The following is a 19,900-nucleotide window of genomic DNA, read 5'->3' on the forward strand; positions in this document are numbered from 1 at the left end:
ATATTGAAATGGTCTCCGCAAACGGCGCCTCAAAATTCAATCGGGAAGGTGGCGCGTGAATTACACTCTCCACAGTAAAATAGAGAATAAAATATTGAAATGGTCTCCGCAAATGGCGTCTCTGCAAATCACTGTTCATCTTCTTCAACCTCACTTATTTTCCAGATTTCGAACTAGAAATTTAAATGCTCCGTTCTCTCTCAATACACGTCGGAAGTTTGTATGTGATATACCATTGGAAATATTTTTTCATGCTCTTTCTAATGATACTAATTTTATATTCATATGTTATGTATCATAAAATATATGAGTAAAATAAACCTACGGGTTCATATCCTAGGTTTTCATTTTACTCATTACATGGATCAAATTAATCCTCATGGCAACTAGGAATTAATCTGTGCACCTTAATATGTTTGTTAATCCAGTTGCATGGAATAAAAAATAAGTAAATTATTACATGCCATTAATATGTGTTCTTGATGGAAAAATTAACTTTCTTAAAGAACATTCTTGGGTATCATGCTTTGCATGCTTAAATAAGAACACAACCTATTTAGCTCTGATCCCAATGTTGATTTTTGATCAAGAATCAACATAAAAACTTGTAAATCTGAATTCAAACACATACCTAGATTATATGCAGAAAACCGATAAACCAAGGTTGTGCTACTGATTTGTGGTCAGAGAATGATCACAAAGTCGGAAAATCCTCTCAATTCACGTTGTAAGAACCCTATAAACTTCTCTTGACTTGAATTTTCTCTAAACTGCACTTTTGCTTATTCTTTGCTTTACTTCGCTTAACTTGTTTTCTCTATGGATTTGCCCTCTGTTTATAGCATTCCATGGGTAGTGATCATCTTCTCAATGATCACTAAATAAGTTTAAACAATTGTTGGAGTGATCATCTTCTTAATGATCACTTAATATTTTTCAATAAAATATTGTAAGATATTATAGAGTTCTAACTCAAAATGATCACTTGCTCTTGGTCATGCATCCCTCATGGGTTACCTCAAAGTGATAGAACTCTATATATGAATATATATTTACGTATATATTTCCAACAAAACTTGTAATGTAAAATAAAATCATAAAACGGTAAGAAAGCAGATTAATAAAAGGTCTATAGCAAGAAAGAATGAAACAACCCACATTGTCTTATAGTCTTACGAATGAGTATTACAAAGCTTGATAAAATTTTTTAGTGGGAACTTTTGTTGAATTTCTCCAAAATCTCCTCTTTAATTTCTTACTAATTCACAAAATCTGTACCTCCAAAATATTCTATTTTAAAATGCTGAGACGAACCTAGGCATTTGATTTAAGGGGGTTTAGTATGAATTTTACAGAAAAAAGTCAATGAATTTTGCACAAAAAAGGTCAACAAATAACTATTGTGGGAAAAGAGCAAATTGAGAAGGATAAACAACGTTGGGATTATTCCATGGATTGTGGAAGGGCTGGTAAGATTTTGTAAGTGGGTAAGGAATATTTCATCTATTGAGCTAGCTTTTAGTTCTAAGAGAGGCCTAAGACCATCTAGCACTGGTATTAGAGCCTCGATTCCATAACAGCCTAATAGGAAGAACATGTGTCTATACTTGTGACTCAAGGCTTGATGTGTAAGGGAGATATTATTGAAGTTATCCCTCATCGGTTGTGGAATATGCTGGTGGTGACTTTATATGTGTGGTGGAAAGCACCCAATACCACATAATAAATGTATAGGAATAAAACTGATTGCTTCTTTATATGAAGCCAAAACAGTAAGTTTTAGTAGTCTATTTACCAAATATAATTTGGGCTTAGATAAGATATAACTTTTTGAACAAAAAGTAGTGATATTTTAATATCTCTTACCAGCCCCACTTTTTCAATTAATGTCACTTATTCCCACAATTTCCTTGTTAAATAAAAATACTTAAAAAAATTCTAGAAATCCTAGCCAGCTTCCACCACCACTGTCACCATTTCAAGTCAAACGCACCTCTAGCCCTTAGTCATTAATTGATCCTAAATTAAATTCTTCAATAGCTACTGACTAAAACCCCTTATTTACTTGAATTGATTTTAGTGATATTCATATGATAGTATCAAAATCAAAATAGTATCAAACAAAAAGAGGCAAAATATTATTTTTATATAGGAATCAAGAAATTATAAATTAATTGGAATGAATGATAAGTAATGAAAATGGGTTAGAAATAAACTGGCTGAGATTGGAATGAATGACAAAGAATAATGGCTTAAGGTAGTGATAATAGCAGTGAAAGATGGCTCGGCTTTTTGAAATTTTTTTTAATTTTAATTTTATCTTTTAATAAGGATAATTTTAGAAATAAGCGATGTTAAATGAATAGTGGGGGTGATAAGAGAAGTTGAGGAGGTCAAATATGAGCATTTTAAAAAAAAATTGGTGTAATAAAAAAGATTTTGAAGGCCTATAATTGGTTTACAATAAAATTTCTCTATAATGATACTATACTATATATGAGAATAACCTCTATATAGGCATAAAAAATTTCGAACGAAATTTGAACTAGTTTTAAATAAGAATAAGCTCCATATTATAACAAGTTATAAATTTTCAAGATCTTGTCTTAAGGAACATACCTCCACATAATAATAATTATTTGTAGATTTAAAAAAATATCTATTATGTTACAGTAATGTTTGAAGATAGAATAATTTTTTTTTGTAAATTGTTTGGGATAATTATTTATTCTTTAGACTTTTAAGTTAATTCCGCATATTCTCAAAAAAAGGTGGCTAACCTCAGTGAAACCTGGGTTCAGGCTCCGATTGAATTAATTATCTAGTTAAAAGTAATTACCAAGTAAAAGAAAACAAAAATTGAAATATGGTTAGGGTAAAAGTCTCCTCCACTACAAGATCCTTAAATGAAATACTAGATTGCAATACTATAGACTATAAAGATTTAGGTAACTAGTTTTTAAATTATGTCTATTATTAGTAATATCAATACATTAGATTTGAAATCAATTATCAGTTTAGCTTATATTACACCTTTATATCACTTGCACTAAAGGATAACTAAGTCAAAAGGCTCAAATCAATAATTTTAAAACTAAGCCTTTATTTAAGTAATAACCTCCTCATAGTAATAAAATTATCTTAATGCTAATATTATGACTATATAAAGGTTACTGTTACATTTGATGTCACCATTAATGTAATTTTATAGAGAATTTCCACCCTACAATTTGGTGTAAATCTACCCTAATTCAAAAAATAATTTATAAAAAATTCACATCATTTTTTAAAATTTAAAGTAAATAAAAAGTTTAAACAATTAATCAATTATATCATTTTCTTCAAATACGTTTGTTGACCATTTTAGATCACTAACATTGTTTTAACATAACTAGTCCGACTATTGAAGGGGCTAAAATCTTTACCTTCACACGAACTTGTAGTTATGGAGAACTTGACGATGTTGGCGAGTACTTACAAAGGGCACTTTGACGCCCAAGTTAGTATTTGTCTAGGGCCAAATAAGAAGAAAGAAGAAGAAAAAATTGAGAGAAGATAAGTTTTTCCTTTGAAGTGGACAATATCCTTGTAATGGCCAAAGGCTCCTTCTCTTAAGATGGGCCTCTATCTATAGAAAACACATGACATGGAAGTAGGGTTTTATTCTAAATCCTAGATTGAAAGTGTATTTATTTGGGGGAATTTGTATGTTATTCCGTGCATGTGCTTTTTCCGTCTTTCGCTTTTTCCTTCGATCATGGTTTACTTAGTGATAAGTGTGGAACCATATTGAACCTAGGTCCCTCTTCTAATCTTATTTTCCTTTATAATTTACTTAGGAGATCTATTCTGAATGTTGTTCTTGCTCAAAATGATCATTCCTGAGTTGTTTTAGATAGACACGTGGCAAGACGTGATCCCTAGGGAATTGGGTACCTATACAACTCCCCCTTTATGTGCATTTTCTTTAGAAAATACTTTCGCTAGGATAAGAAGTTCTAACTTTTGTTTGATTGGCCATGTGACCTTTTTTAAAAAAAAAGTAACTATGCTTTAGTGTTCGAATATATTTCGGGAGGATTATTATCAGTGAAAGTTTCCTCTCCGTTGACTTAGGGAAATATGAACTACATTCTCTAAACTAAAGTTCAAAGATGAAATGTTATTTCTTTGAATTTTTCCTTTGAATTAAAATTTCAGGAGGAAATGGTAATTATTATTTGAAATTTTCCCTTGAATTGAACTTCCACGAGAAAAATGAATTATTCTTTAAATCAATGGAACTGATTCATCTGAACTAAAGTTCCAGAAGGAATTGCGTATTGTTCTTCGAATCAATGTAATCGATTCCACTGAAATTTTCTTCTAAACTAAAGTTCTAAGGGAGAGTGTTAGTTTTTGAATTCTTTCTTTGAACTGAAGCTCTAGGAGGAAATCTTAGTTTCCTAAACTTTTTTTCCTGAACTGAAGTTCTAAGAGAAAACACAAATTTTCCTTAGATAGTCTGATTGGTCCGGGCATAGTTTATGGAATTTTTGTTTGAATTCTAGAATTTTGGCAAGTATAAATTTTTTGCCTTGACTTAGCTTGACTTGTTTTGTTTTACCTTGTACAAGGTTATGCTTTCCTTGGTTTGGCTTGCTCTTGTTGGCTCTAGCTTTTGCTTTTCTTGATTTTTCCTAAGTTTTTCTATACTAGCTTGCCATTGGCCTCTTCTTGGTTTAGCTTGTTCTTATGGTCTTGTCTTTTTTTTTTTTTTTGGTGGCTTTGCCTTGATTTTTCCTTAGTCATCGTTTGCATTGCTTGACATTGGCCTTTTCTTACCTTGGCTTGCTCCTGTAGCCTTAGCTTTTGTTTTCTTTGATTTTTCCTTAGCTTTTGTTTGCATTGCTTGGCATTGGCCTTGGCTTGCCTTGAGTGCCTTTAAAGTGTTTGGATGGTTGTTGCCTTGAAGATCTCGAGTAAGCCAATGGATATAGCTTTTAATTCAGGAGGTCTTTTATTTTGGACTTAGCTTTCAGTTCTAGAGGTAGCTTTTCCTTCCTTATGGATTTAACTTTTGGTTTCTTTTGAGTTTAGCTTTTGGTTTTGAATGTCTACTCCTATTCTGGGTGTATCCATTTTTAAGTTTAGATTTTTTATGTTTGAACACATAGGTAGGTTCCCTTTCGTACTTGTAGTATTACGGTTATAATGATTTGTGATTAGAATTTCAATCATCTAAGAGCTTTGCTTGTGAAATTTTTCCTTATAAAATGAGGTTGCTCCGACCTTAGATATTATCATTTAGAAATATTGCTAGTGGAAGTTTACTTATGGAATGTGGGTAGCCTTAGATTTTAGATATACCAAATATTTAATTATGGGATATTACTCCCTCTTCAGATGAGTAATAATTAGGCTATTGTTGCAATTGTTTAAAGATAACTATTTTCCAAACTAAAGTTCCATGAGAAATGGACATAATCTTGAATCAATATATGAAAGGAATGATCCAAAGATGAACTTTATTTAGGAACTTTTCCAATTGAGTTGATCTAAGGAAGTGAACTCTAAACTTTTCTCAGAATTGAAGAGAATGAAATATAAGTTTCCCTTTGAATTGATAGAATCAAATCAACTTAACTTTCCTATAAAACTAAAAGTTCTAAGAGGAAATGCTAACTATTCTTTGAATTTTTTCTTGGAAATGATGTTCCCAGAGAAAATGAAATTGCTCTTCGAATTAGCAGAATTGATTCTATAGAATTTTCCTCTGAATTGAACCATATCAGGAAGGGTTATCTGTTCTTTGAATTTTTTCTCTGAACTAAAGTTCTTATGAGGAAATGTTAGTTGTTCTTTGAACATTTTCCTCAAAACCGAAGTTCCAAAAGGAAATGAGAATTGGTCTTTAAATCAACAGAATCGATTCGACTCAACATTTGAATGATAATTGCTTTTCAAACTTCTTATCTTGAATTGAAGTTCGGCCAAACCCTAACTTGCTATGTTGGGCGACCAGGTTAGCATCACTAATGTTTGGTGGAGCACCTACATTTTGGTGCATTCTTCTTTCTTTCCTTAGTCTTTCATTCCATCATATTCCTAATAACTTATCCTATTATAAAGTAAACTAAATATGAGTTGTTCTTTGAAATGTTGAATCGTTTCCCTTTGACTTTTCCTTTGAACTGAAGTTCTAAGCAGAAGTGTTGGTTGTTTTTTAAACTTTTCCTTTAAATTGAAGTTCTATGAGCAAACATGAATTGTTGTTTAAATTGATGGAGTCGATTCTACTTAACATTTCCCATAAACTAAAGACCTACGTGGAAATGTGAATTGGTGAACTTTTTGTACATGTTAACTTAAGAAAAAAGTGAACGATTTTTCGATCAAAGTTCTAGGAGAATTTGAATTGTTTTCTGAATCAATTTTTAAAAGAATGATTTTGAAGGAATATTATTAGATAACATTTTCTCTTTATTAACGTAGAGAAAACTGAACTATTGTTGTTGATTTTAACTCAATTGCTATTGGTGTCAATGTACAAGTGTACACAACAAGTAATAAAGTGATGAGTAATCAAGATCGTCTCCACATAGATTGATGCCACTAAAGTTGCTACAACAATCTCAACAATGCAATCTCTTTTCTAAATCAACTAAAGAGGATTAAAAAGATCAATTAACTCATAAAAATAACAACTCGTCAACATAAAATGCAAGAACAATAAAAAAAAATTTTCACGTTAAACACAAAGTTGAATCAATGAACATGTGGTAATTGAGTGATCAAACTCTCTTAATGGGGTTGACCGTTTAGTTCATATCAAGTTCAGTTGCTATAGCATATGCTACAACACTGGATAGAATTCTCATTCATCCTCAGTTGTAGCATGTTGGACATCTCATACATTTATGCATGACATGACTTAAAATTGTTTGATTTACTCTCAAGTATAAAGTGCCTAGTTATAATATATCTCGGTGAGTCCGAGGTCGATCCACAGAGAAAGAATTTAATTTGTTTACTTAAGTTTATCCAAACAAAAATAAAATTTATAAATATGTAATTTATTTAAGAAAAGTATAAAATTGAATTAGTTAGGGTTATGGATCTACTCTTAGTTGTAAATAAAACTTAATAAATTCTTTTTGCCATTTGTTTAGATTTATTGCCCAAAAGACTAATTATATAAATTATTATTATTTTCCCTTTAATTTTATGATGGATTAAGTATTCATTGTGCCAAAATTAAATTTGTCTACAATAAGTTAAAATACCATTTTACCATACCTTATATTAAGATAAAAAGAATTTATTGTACCAAAATCCCTTATTTGTCTACAATAAATCAAAATTTCATAATATAAAATATGTATAAAATTAAATAGAAAATAATTTAATTTATAAAATTAAAAATAGAATTTGATTAAATCATATTTATTTCCTAAGAGTTTCACCTTCCCGTAACTATTAATATTTAGCAAATATTTTTTTTATAAAGGAAATTACTAAAATTGAAAAACACATAATTAAAAATGGAATTTGAAAATTGAAATTAAACTAATTTTATTGATTGAAAATAAATTATAAAGAGAGATGAGAAGAAGAATTTGAGGGGAAAGAAGAGAAGAGAATGTGTGGAGAGGTGTGTTCACCCCCCCTCTATTTATACTAATACATGGTAAATCCTTACCACAAAAATAAAAAAATCTAATTACATCTTAACCTTACATTTGTCCCACTAATAATCCCACTAATAAAATATAAACCTAACTTATCTACTCAAGCATATCCAACACATTGCACTAACAATTACCACATTTACCGTGGTAAAAATGTAAAAATTTACAATAAAAGTCTTGGATCCTCCTCGACAATGACATAATTTCTCGGAATTCCGGAATCCAAATTTGACATCCATACATTTGTTCGGAGCCTCAAATTGCATGAAATTATTATTTTTACCTAATAAACACACAAAAATATACAAAATCAAATATTTAGAAAAATAATTAGAAATTCACAATATGTTATACAATTACAAATATAAATTACATTAATAAAACAAAACAACATTTTTATCCCTCAATAAACATGCAATTTTTAACACTAATCACACCCCCCAACAATACTTATGGGGTTTCATTAAACGAAAACAACATTTTCGTTATAAAACTCATTAGAAATTCTATCTTCAGGCAGTAGATTATTCAAGCTATTTTTATTTATATTTTTTTACAAAAATATTGCATTTTTAACCCATGTAGCGAGCTTTAGGCCAGTGACTCCCAGTCCAATTGACCTTAGGGCACTAGGTGTTGAAACACCCATACATACTTAATTTATCGGGTTATTAATAAATAAGAAAACAATATATCTATAACCCATGTAGCGAGCTTTAGGCCAGTGACTCCCAGACCAGTTGACCTTTGGGCACTAGGTGTTAAAACACCCCTGCGAACTTAATTACTCGGGTTCTAGATATAACAAAATTAAACTCATTCATTTTTTTTATTTTTCTCTTTTTTTGTTTTATTTTTCACCTCTTTTTTTTTTTGGCAATATACACTTTCTTCCACCTTAGATATTATCCCTAATAAATTAAAAGAACTAAATGCTGCAAAAATTTTAACTTACAACCCACTAGTATGTGTCATAGTGTGTGTGTGAAGAATGATTTAATAATATCTGTTAAATGAATAAACAACAAAATAACTTTATAACTAAATGGAGGAGAGTTCACAAATTTGAGTAATTCAAAGAAAAAGGGAACAAAAACAACTTATTATGAATTTTAAAATCAAAATATAATACAACAAGACTATTAGGATGCATCTCAAAAGTTGTGACTCTTTACACAGCCATCCTAAACACAAAAAAATTATTGTTTTTGTTTTTTTTTGGTTTTAAAAAAAAATAAACACACCTATTTACAATTTACGTCAACTACCCTCCCCCCAACCTAATCTAAACATAATTCATAATTTAAAAATATGCATGCAAAAAGGAAAAAAATTTAACAAAATAATAAAAGATGAAATAGGAAAGATCACACCTTAACAAGCCGCTGAAGATGCGTTTCTAAAGTCGCTACACCCCATATTCTGCCATCTTCGACAAAAGCATTATTAGGATTTACTATATTCCACAGTTGTCAACTATTCCCTCCCCCAACCTGAACAAGATATTGTCCTCAATGACTTAAAGGAAAGAAGTAGAGTTTAGAAGACATAACCTCATAGCTCTGAGAAGATAGTTACAACCGAAGAGTTAAGTCCAACTTTTACTTCTTAGTAGGGCTAGGGTTACCATCATTAGTCGACCATTCCAATGCCAAGGTCTTAGGATCTGGCTCTGGTTTGTAAGCTTGTAAAAGATCAAGTAACTCATTAGTAGTAGAAGCACAAAGAAAGAGATTTTTCACAGAGATTGAAATAAAATGATTCTTAATTGCATGGTTAATGAATGTGAGCAACCCATCAAAAAAATTATTAACATTTAGTAAACCGATGGGTTTTTTATGGATGTTTACATGGGCACAAGATGCAAATGTAATCAATGCCTCTAAAGTTGCAGGATCTCCTAGCAAGAAAATGAAAGCGTTAGCATGATTTAACATCTCAGTTATTCGCTCTTGCATACTTGAGACAACTAACTCTTCTCCAATTGGTACATCAAACATGCATCCCAGAGGTTTTAAGGCTTGTGGAATGATACCTAGTACCTGGTTTCCTCTAATAAAAACAGCTTCTAAGACAAGCTTTGATAACCCGCGGTCACCTCCTCTATATACAAGGTACAATTTCTTCTCAGCTATGGCACGACCAAGATCTATAGCTGCTTGAACGAACTCTTTGTGTTTTCCATAATGAAATCCAGAGAGCACACAAATGTTTTTGAATTGTCTACTCGAAGATGCTGCCATTATAATAATCTTCAAAAACAAGTTATGAGTAGTTTGGAAAAAGAGCTCTTATTTAAAGATCTAAGTGACAGACAAAATGAGAAACAACCGTAAATGGGTTGTTGTATTTTTCAGATGACGCGTAAAGCTCATGTCTCAATTATTCAAAAACAAATAGTAAAAAGAAAGATAAACAGTGAAAAGAAAAAAAAGTACAAGAAAACAAATAATGATTAAATACAAAATCACACCATTAAATGTAATAATGCAAATGATAAAAGAACAATAAAGTAAAATGATATTTGTTGGTAGTTGTGATTGTAGCTCACATCTTCCTCTGGTTTTACGTCCAGTAACGGCTTGAACGCCCTCTATGGGTCGAGGATAGACTTCCCATCCAGTTTTCTTATAAATTGGCAAACATGGTCTTTTTGAGTCAGATTCCCAAGGCTACATTGAGCACATTCTTTTTGGAATAGTCTCCATAACTTGTGTATCTCATATTGCACATGCTCGCTTCGATGCGTCTCAATAGATCGTAAGGTATCATCCAACGATTCTTTACTCATGCCATTTTTAACGAATTTAATTTTATCTTCTTGATTGTCAGAAACCATTCCTAAAGATTTACAAATTTCTAGTTTGCAACTAAGTCGTACACAATTATGACATTCTGAGTCAAGTCTTTTAGCTCTCCGTTTTTTAGCAAATGTGTTTTTACCAAAACCAGGCATGTAAGAAATAAATGGATCAGGAAACTCACCAGCTAATCAGACCTTGCTTCAATTAACCAATGAATATCAGAAGGAATTTCGTTGACCATTAACAAACGCAATCTTTCACAATGAGCTTTGTAAATTTTTTTGAGTGCATTTTGAGGGAGAGAAGGAAAACACTTATGCAATTTATGTTGTATTTCTTCCATGCTTGATTTTGAGATTTCAGTTATTGTGGGAAACTGAGGATACCGCCTTAAGAAGTCATGGAGTACCGTTATCCGCCATTTATACGAGAAAATAAATCAAAACACATCAAAATCAAATCTGCAAAATCAAATCAAACGTGAAGGTGAACAACAAAAAAGAAACACAATATGTACAAAGGAAAATGAACTTACATTCGTCCTCTCATTGAGTTAACCTCAAGCTCAAATTGAAATTCATATATGCCACGCTCTAATGCTCTGAGTTGTCTTTCTTGATCCTCAACGTAGGCCACTAATTCTGGTGGTTATTGTTCCCAAATTGGATGTGATTTACAACTTTGTATCAATCTTCTCAAGTGAAATCTTGTTCGCAAAGTCTTTTAAGATGTGTGAACAGAATCTTCCTTATTGAGGTACTCATGATGTATAATGATGAAGAAAACACAATTATTAAACATACTTAAGTAAGAAACATCACAACGCGTATCGTTCAAGACTGTCAAACAATTCAAATGGTAAGACAACAGTGAAAAGTTAAAACACTCATTAAAAACTTAATCAAGATTTTGTGGGTCACTCAAATTTATTTCGGTGCTTGGTTCACGTGATTGGTTTTCTAGATAGGGCTTTATTCTTTGTCCGTTAACTTTACATGTGACACTATTTTTTGGATTCTCAATGTCTACAGCCCCATGTGGATATACATTTTTTACAATAATGGGCCACTCCACTTTGACTTTAACTTTCATGGAAACAAATGAAGACGAGAATTATAAAGCAACATTTTTGACCAATTTCAAATGTTTTTCGAAAAATTCTTTTATCATGAAATTGTTTTGTTCTTGCCTTAATAATTCTTGAATTTTCATATGCATCATTTCTTAATTCCTCAAGTTCACTCAATTGTAATTTTCGCACATTACCAGCATCATCCAAATTTGAATTAAAAGCTTTAATAGCCCAAAATGATTTATGCTCAAGTTCAATAGGTAAGTGACAAAGTTTACCATAAACTAGCTGATAGGGTGACATTCTTAAAGACATTTTAAATGCAGTACGGTATGCCCAAAGTGCGTCAGTCAATCGAAGAGACCAATCTTTGCGGTTTGGGTTAACTGTTTTTTCTAAAAAAAATTTTATCTCCTTATTTGCTAATTCAACTTGACCATTTGTTTGAGGATGATAAGGGGTAGTAATTTTATGTGTAATTCCATATTTTTTCATTAAAGACTCAAATGACTTATACAAAAATGCCTACCTCCATCACTAATAATGGCTCGAGGGATTCCAAATCGACTTAAAATGTTTTCTCTTAAAAATTTAACGACAGTTTTACTATCATTATTTCGACAAGACATTGCTTCAATCCATTTTGAGACATAATCAACTGCAACTAATATGTACACAAATCCAAAAGATGGTGGAAATGGACCCATGAAATCAATTCCCCAACAATCAAATATTTCAATCTTAAGTGTGGGATTTAAGGGCATCATGTTTCTTTTACTAATTGATCCTAAGTTTTGACAGTTTTCACAAGTTTTGCAACATTCATATGTGTCTTTGATATGGTAGGCCAATAAAATCCACCTTGCAAAATTTTATCCGTAGTTTTTCTTGAAGAAAAGTGTCCACCGCATGCTTCAGAATGACAAAAATTAATGACACTACTTACTTCATTATTAGGAATGCATCGTCGAAAAATCTGATCAGGGCAATATTTGAACAAGTAAGGATTATGCCAATAAAATTTCTTTACTTCAACAAAAAATTTCTTCTTCTCCTGAGTATTCCATTGCGAAGGCATTTTACCTGTAACAAGGAAGTTAACAATGTTAGCATACCATGGTGTTGAGTAACAGATAATAAAAATTAATCAGGAAAGGAATCATTGATGAGTGTTATATCAGTGCAGATTTCAGATGTGAGTCTTGATAAATGATCAACAACGATATTTTTGACACCCTTTTTATCTTTGATGGTGAGGTCAAATTCTTGAGGTAACAAAATCCAACGAATTAGTCTTGGTTTGGCATCCTGTTTAGTCATCAAATATCTCACAGCAGTGTGATCAGTAAAAACAACAGTTTTAGAACCAAGCAAATATGAGCGAAATTTGTTTAATGCATACACCACAACAAGTAATTCTTTTTTAGTTGTAGAATAATTCATTTGAGTACTATCCAAAGTCTTGCTCGCATAATGAATCACAAACGACTTACGATCTTTTTTTTGTCCTAAAACAGCACCAACAACAAAGTCACTTGCATCGCACATTAATTCAAAAGCCAAAAACCAATCAGGAGATTGCATAATAAGTGCAGATGTCAAAAGGCAAATTATTTTCTCAAAAGATTTTTGGCAATCATCAGTCTATTCAAATGGTGTATCTTTTAATAAAAGGTTACAAAGTGGTTTAGATATGACAATAAAGTTTTTTATAAACCTCCTATAAAATCCTACATGCCCTAAAAAAGATCGCACATCTCTAACTGTTTTTGGTTGTGGCAATTTAGATATGACTTCAATTTTTACTTTGTCAACTTCAATTCCTTTCAAAGATACAACATGACCCAAAATAATTCCAGAAGTAACCATGTAATGACATTTTTTCCAATTTAAAACGAGTTCTTTTTTAACACATCTTTTTAAAACTTTTTCCAAATTATCAAGGCAATCATCAAAAGAATTCCCAAACACGGTCAAATCATCCATAAAGACCTCTAAACATTGTTCAATCATATCAGTGAAAATACTTAACATGCATCTTTGAAATGTTGCAGGAGCATTACAAAGTCCAAATGGTATTCTTTTAAATGCAAATGTTTCAAAGGGACATGTAAATGTGGTTTTTTCTTGGTCTTCAAGTGCTATAGGAATTTGATAATAACCTGAATATCCATCTAAAAAGCAGTAGTAGAGATGTCCAGCTACTCTTTCTAAGATTTGGTCAAGAAATGGTAATGGAAAATGATCTTTTCTAGTGGCTTCATTTAATTTCCTATAATCAATGCACATGCGCCAACTAGATGTAATTCGCGTTGGAATTAATTCATCTTTTTCATTTTTAACAACAGTGATTCCAGATTTTTTAGGCACCACTTGTGTAGGACTTACCCACTTACTATCAGAGATAGGGTAGATAATTCCGGCATCAAGTAACTTAAGAACTTCTGTTTTTACTACTTTCATGTGTGGGTTTAATCTTCTTTGAGGTTGTTGACATGTTTTAGCATTTTCTTCCAAATTGATTCTATGTGTGCAAATTAAAGGATTAATACCTTTAATGTCATTTAAAGTCCATCCAATTGCGTTTTTATGCTTTTTAAGAACAAGTAGTAATTTACCTTCTTGGTTGCTTGATAAGGTTGAAGAAATCACTACAGGATAAGTTTGTTCTTCTCCAAGATAAGCATACTTCAATTCTTCTGGCAAAGGTTTCAATTCCAATTTAGGTGCTTCTTGTTGTTCAGTTTTTTCAATGATTCCAAGCTCCTCAAATTTTGGTTTCCCATCATCACTTTGCAAAGTCTGACAAAAATCAAACAACAAATTTATATTAGAAGTATCATGTTCAAGTTATTTATTTGATTCAATCGAATTAATCAAACAAATATCACTAAGTTCAGAAAAACTCCCTTTTTGAATATTCTCCTCTATACAAGATTCAAGCAATTCCTTTTGTTCATCAATTTCATCTTCATTCTCATTTTCCTCATTAGGTTACCTACACATATTGAAAACATTCAATTCCAGAGTCATATTTCCAAATGACAAATTCATTAAACCATTCCTACAATGAATCAAAGCATTAGCAGTTACTAAAAATGGTCGACCCAAAATTACAAGAATTGGTTTATAATTATTTACAACAGGTTCAGTTTCTAAAATAATAAAATCCACAAGGTATATGAATTTATCAACTTGTACTAAAACATCTTCCACTATTCCTTTTGGTATTTTAACTGATCTATCGGCAAGCAAAAGTGTAGTTAAAGTTGATTTTAACTCACCAAGATTAAGTTGAAGATAAACTGAATGTGGAAACAAATTAACACTAGCACCAAGGTCTAACAAAGCATGCTCAATTTTGTGATCTCCAATAATACAAGAAATAGTACGACAACCAGGATCTTTATATTTCAACTTATTATTAGTAGACAGAATGGTACTTACCTGTTCAGCCATGAAAACACTCTTTTTTACCTTCAATTTCCTCTTAACAGTGCATAAGTCCTTTAAAAATTTGGCATATGAAGGTACCTGCTTGATTGCATCTAACAGAGGAATGTTAACTTTCACTTGCTTAAAGATTTCATAAACTTACAAGAAATAACCTTACCACTACGAAGAGTTATAACTGACTTAACTTAGTCCATGGGTGCATTTTAAATCTTAGGATTTGGTTGTGGTTGAGCTGAAAATTTTCCTTTTTCTTGAATTATAAGTGCAGAAGCAATTTTAGCAAGAGTATCTTTCAAATCAGAAAAGGTTTGTGCATTTTGATTGTTAATAGCATCTTGCTTCCTAATGAATGAATGCATTGTATCTTCCAAATTTTTCTATGGTGGTGGAACATATGGTACAAAAGGCTGAGTATTTTGAAAATTTTATGGAGGTAGTGCTTGTGAAGATTGTGCATTATTATTATTCCTCCAACTAAAATTTGGATGATTTCTCCAACCAGGATTATAAGTTTATGAATATGGGTTTGGCTTGTTAAAAGTGTTGATGGCATTAGCTTGATCATGCAAACATTCTTTGAGTGCAGGCAGAGTGGGACAATCTTGAGTGAAATGATCATTAAAACTACAAACATCACATGCAATATCTTGAACATATTTTACTTGATCACTTTTTTTATTTTCCAAAGCTTCAACCTTCCTAACTAGGGATGCAAATTTTGCTTGTAAATCATGATCTTCCCTAAGGTTGTAGATTCCTCCACTAGATGGAGATGGTTGTGGTTTATTAGTCAATTCAAAAGTTCCAACAGTATCCCAATGTTGTGCATTTTCTGCTAATTGGTCAAGGTAATCTAGTGCATCTTCATGATTTTTATCTTTAAATTCACCATTACACATCATTTCTACAATTTGTCTAGTTTGTGGTATTAAGTCCTCATAGAAATAAGTGACCAATCGCCAAGTTTCAAAATCATGATGTGGACATATGTTAAGCAATTCTTTAAACCTATCCCAACATTGGTATAATGTTTCTCCATTTTTTTGAGTAAAAGAAGTGATTTGTCTTTTAAAAGAATTTGTTCTATGAGGTGAAAATAATTTTTTCAAAAACTGTTCTTGCATGTTATTCCAAGTTCTTATTGATCAAGATCGAAGGTTTTGCAGCCAAGTTTTACCTTTATCTTTTAATGAAAAAGGAAAAAGCTTTAATCTAATTATGTTCATGCTACAATTTTGGTCTGTGTATGTATTACAAACTTCCTCGAAATCTCTTAGATGCAAATATGGATTTTCATATTCTAAACCATGAAATGTTGGTAAAAGTTGGAAAATACCTGGTTTGAAGTTAAATCAAGATGCTTCTGGAGGAAATACTATACACGATGGTGCTCAAGTTCTGGTTGGATTCATGTAGTCTTTCAAAGTTCTCGGTTGATCATGTTGAGATTGGTTGTCTCCCTGATCAATTGGAGGATTAAGTTGGCCCAAATTGTTTTCGTCTTGGATCTCGTTCATGATTGGCGGTGGTGATTGAGATCTACGAATTAACCTACCACTTGAAGTTCGAAACCAATGTCTCAAACAATAATTATATCACAAAGATAACAAACAAATTAGTAACACAAAAACTAAATGAAAATTGCAAAAAGAAAACATGAAAATGAAATATGCAAATAATATGAGCGTACAAAAGAAAATTAATAACTTAAAATTAAATAACAACTTTGGTGGTTGAACCCACCAATTAAATTAACAAAAAAAATAAAGCATAAAATAAATGCGAAATAAAAAATGGTGGTTGAACCCACCATATAAAATAAAACAAAATAAAAAATAAAAAATAAAAAAAAAACTGAAATAAAAAAATTAGTAGTTAGTTTGTTAAGTATTTGTAGTTAGTTTGCTTGGTCCAAATTAAGTCCAAAGAAGTCCAATTATGGTCCAAAGAAGTTTAAATTGTAGGTCCGAATTTGAGATTTATGGGAAATTTTGGCTAGGGACCTATGTGAAAGGTTTTGTGATTTTGTGGTCCATCTATAATTATGAGACAAATGAGCTAGAAACGAGATTGTTTTGGGGTACAACTAAAATTACGAAAGATGAGGGGATACAAGAGAATTAAGGAAAAGAAAAAGGGGTTAATTGAAAATTTACACAAAAGTAAAAAAAAAAAGAAAGGAAAAATAAAACAAAATAAATACCTCTCCTCGGCAACGGTGCTAAAAACTTAACACGATTTAAAAATGTTTGATTTACTTTTAAGTATAAGAGTGCCTAGTTATAATATATCTCGGTGAGTCCGAGGTCGATCCACAGAGAAAGGATTTAATTTGTTTACTTAAGTTTATCAAAATAAAAATAAAATTTATAAATATGTAATTTATTTAAGAAAAAATATAAATTAGTTAGGGTTATGGATCCACTCTTAGTTCTAAATAAAACTTAATAAATTCTTTTTGCCATTTTTTAGATTTATTGCCCAAAAGATTAATTATATAAATTATTATTATTTTCCTTTTAATTTTATGATGGATTAAGTATTCATTGTGCCAAAATTAAATTTGTCTACAATAAGTCAAAATACTATTTTACCATACCTTATATTAAGATAAAAAGAATTTATTGTGCCAAACTCCTTTGTTTGTCTACAATAAATCAAAATTACATAATATAAAATATGTATAAAATTAAATAGAAAATAATTTAATTTATAAAATTAAAAATAGAATTTGATTAAATCATATTTATTTCCTAAGAGTTTCACATTCCCTTAACTATTAATATTTAGCTAAACATTTTTTTTATAAAGGAAATTTCTAAAATTGAAAAACACATAATTAAAAATGGAATTTGAAAAAAGGATTTAAACTAATTTTATTGATTGAAAATAAATTACAAAGAGAGATGAGAAGAAGAATTTTGGGGGAAAGAAGAGAAGAGTAGGTGTGGGGGGAAAGAAGAGAAGAGAGGTGTGTTCACCCCCCCTCTATTTATACTAATACATGGTAAATTCTCACCACACAAATAAAAAAAATCTAATTACATCTTAACCTTACATTTGTCCCACTAATAATCCCACTAATAAAATATAAACCTAACATATCCACTCAAGCATATCCAACATATTCCACTAACAATTACCATACCTAACATGATAAAAACTTATAATTTTATAATTACCACATTTACCGTGGTAAAAATAAAAAAATTTACAACAAAAGTCTTGGATCCTCCTCGATAATGACATAATTTCTCGGACTTCCGGAATCCAAATTTGAAATTCATACATTTGTTCGGAGCCTCAAATTGCCTGAAATTATTATTTTTACCTAATAAACACACAAAATCAAATATTTAGAAAAATAATTAGAAATTCACAAAATGTTACACAATTACAAATATAAATTACATTAATAAAACAAAATAACATTTTTATCCCTTAATAAACATGCAATTTTTAACACTAATCAATGCAATCTAACAGTGACTAGTTGTTATGTCAACATAAGATATTACATTACATGCTTAGGTTCTCTTTACCCTATTAGGTGAATTCCTGTATCTAGTTCATCACAAGTCTTAAATCAAGCACGACCATTTTTTGACTCAAGTTGAAACTCAATCCAGGAAACTCGATTTAAGACCAAGTATTGCTCTAATATTTTCCACTAAGAAAAGCTTTTTTGTGGCTCTCTCTTAACTTGTATCATTAAATGGGAGGTCAACCAAAATAATGAATGTATTATAAATTATTAAAGCAATGCTATAGCAAATGCACAACAACTCATAAAATCAGTCAAACACCCATCTAGATTGTTTATCACTCAACGACAAATAAAGTTAGTTTATGATTTGAAAAACAAAAATAAATAACAAAGTTTCAGGCATCAAACTCATCCTCATAATTAAAAAGTAAACAAGAAAACAAGAGAAGAATAAAAAGTACTGAGCCCCCAATTGATTTATGCAAGTTTACTTTTTGTGCAGCTCTTAATTTCTCTCTTCAATTATATTTTTCTTTTGATTCTTTTTGGATGATGACCCCTTTTTCTTTATGATGTGTGCTCATTTTATAGTTGAAAATTAGGGTAAATGGAAGCTTAGGTCGCTTGCCTTTTAGATTAGGAAACTGCAGATCGCAATATTCTGCAAAATTTTCTCTGTTGTTGTTCCAGGATTGCCACAACAATGACTACAACAACTGTACTGTTCCAAATTTGTTTCCATTTTTCTGTAACCAAGTTCTTTTCCATCTTTTGCAAGCCTATTGTATTAGCATTCCTTCCTTGAAATTTGAGCTTCCGGTCACCTACAATTATTCATATAATTTAAGCACACAATTTATTCTAAATCAAACAAAATTTATGAAAAATAAATTAAGATGCATGATTATGCAAAATATAACAAAACTGCAATGAAAACACATCATTTACTCTCCAAGTAGTATTGATTTAAGTCTAAAAGTGCCATGATAACTCTCATTTCATAGAGTTATCACACCCCCAAACTTAAACTATTACTTGTCCTCAAGTAATGACAACAACACTAACACTTTAATCACACAATCATGCAACAAATAACTTAATCCTGTCATCAAATTTGCAAGGATTCTTTAACCCTTAGATCACACTCTTAATCATACAAAATTGCCATAGTAGTTCAAGTTTTAGACTTAGGCCTCATTCTATCCAGAGTGTGTGTGCCACTTTGATTAAATTCCAGAGGTGCTATAGCATTACACAGACATTGCATATAATTCAGAGGTAGAACACAAATATAGTCACGCATGAGGGAGCAGAATTCACAAATAGATTCAAATTGTGCTACAACAAAAACAAAAATAAAAGTTTTTTTTGTTTAAACCTCTTTAGTGTATCATTGATTTTTTTTTTCTAA

At 30.9% G+C, this 19,900-nt stretch overlaps 1 non-coding gene and 1 pseudogene across 1 annotated transcript; one reads left to right on the forward strand and one right to left on the reverse strand.

The window, feature by feature from the left end:
• Window positions 1–9,271: 9,271 nt before the first annotated feature.
• On the reverse strand, window positions 9,272–15,904 carry LOC112096372 (annotated as a pseudogene).
• A 67-nt stretch (window positions 15,905–15,971) lies between these two features.
• LOC112096511 lies at window positions 15,972–16,078 on the forward strand. Its single transcript, XR_002904414.1, has one exon. It is a non-coding gene; the product is annotated as a small nucleolar RNA R71 (small nucleolar RNA).
• Window positions 16,079–19,900: the final 3,822 nt, after the last annotated feature.

Source organism: Citrus clementina, unplaced genomic scaffold (assembly GCF_000493195.1).
Source record: "Citrus clementina cultivar Clemenules unplaced genomic scaffold, Citrus_clementina_v1.0 scaffold_8, whole genome shotgun sequence".
NCBI lineage: Eukaryota > Viridiplantae > Streptophyta > Magnoliopsida > Sapindales > Rutaceae > Citrus > Citrus x clementina.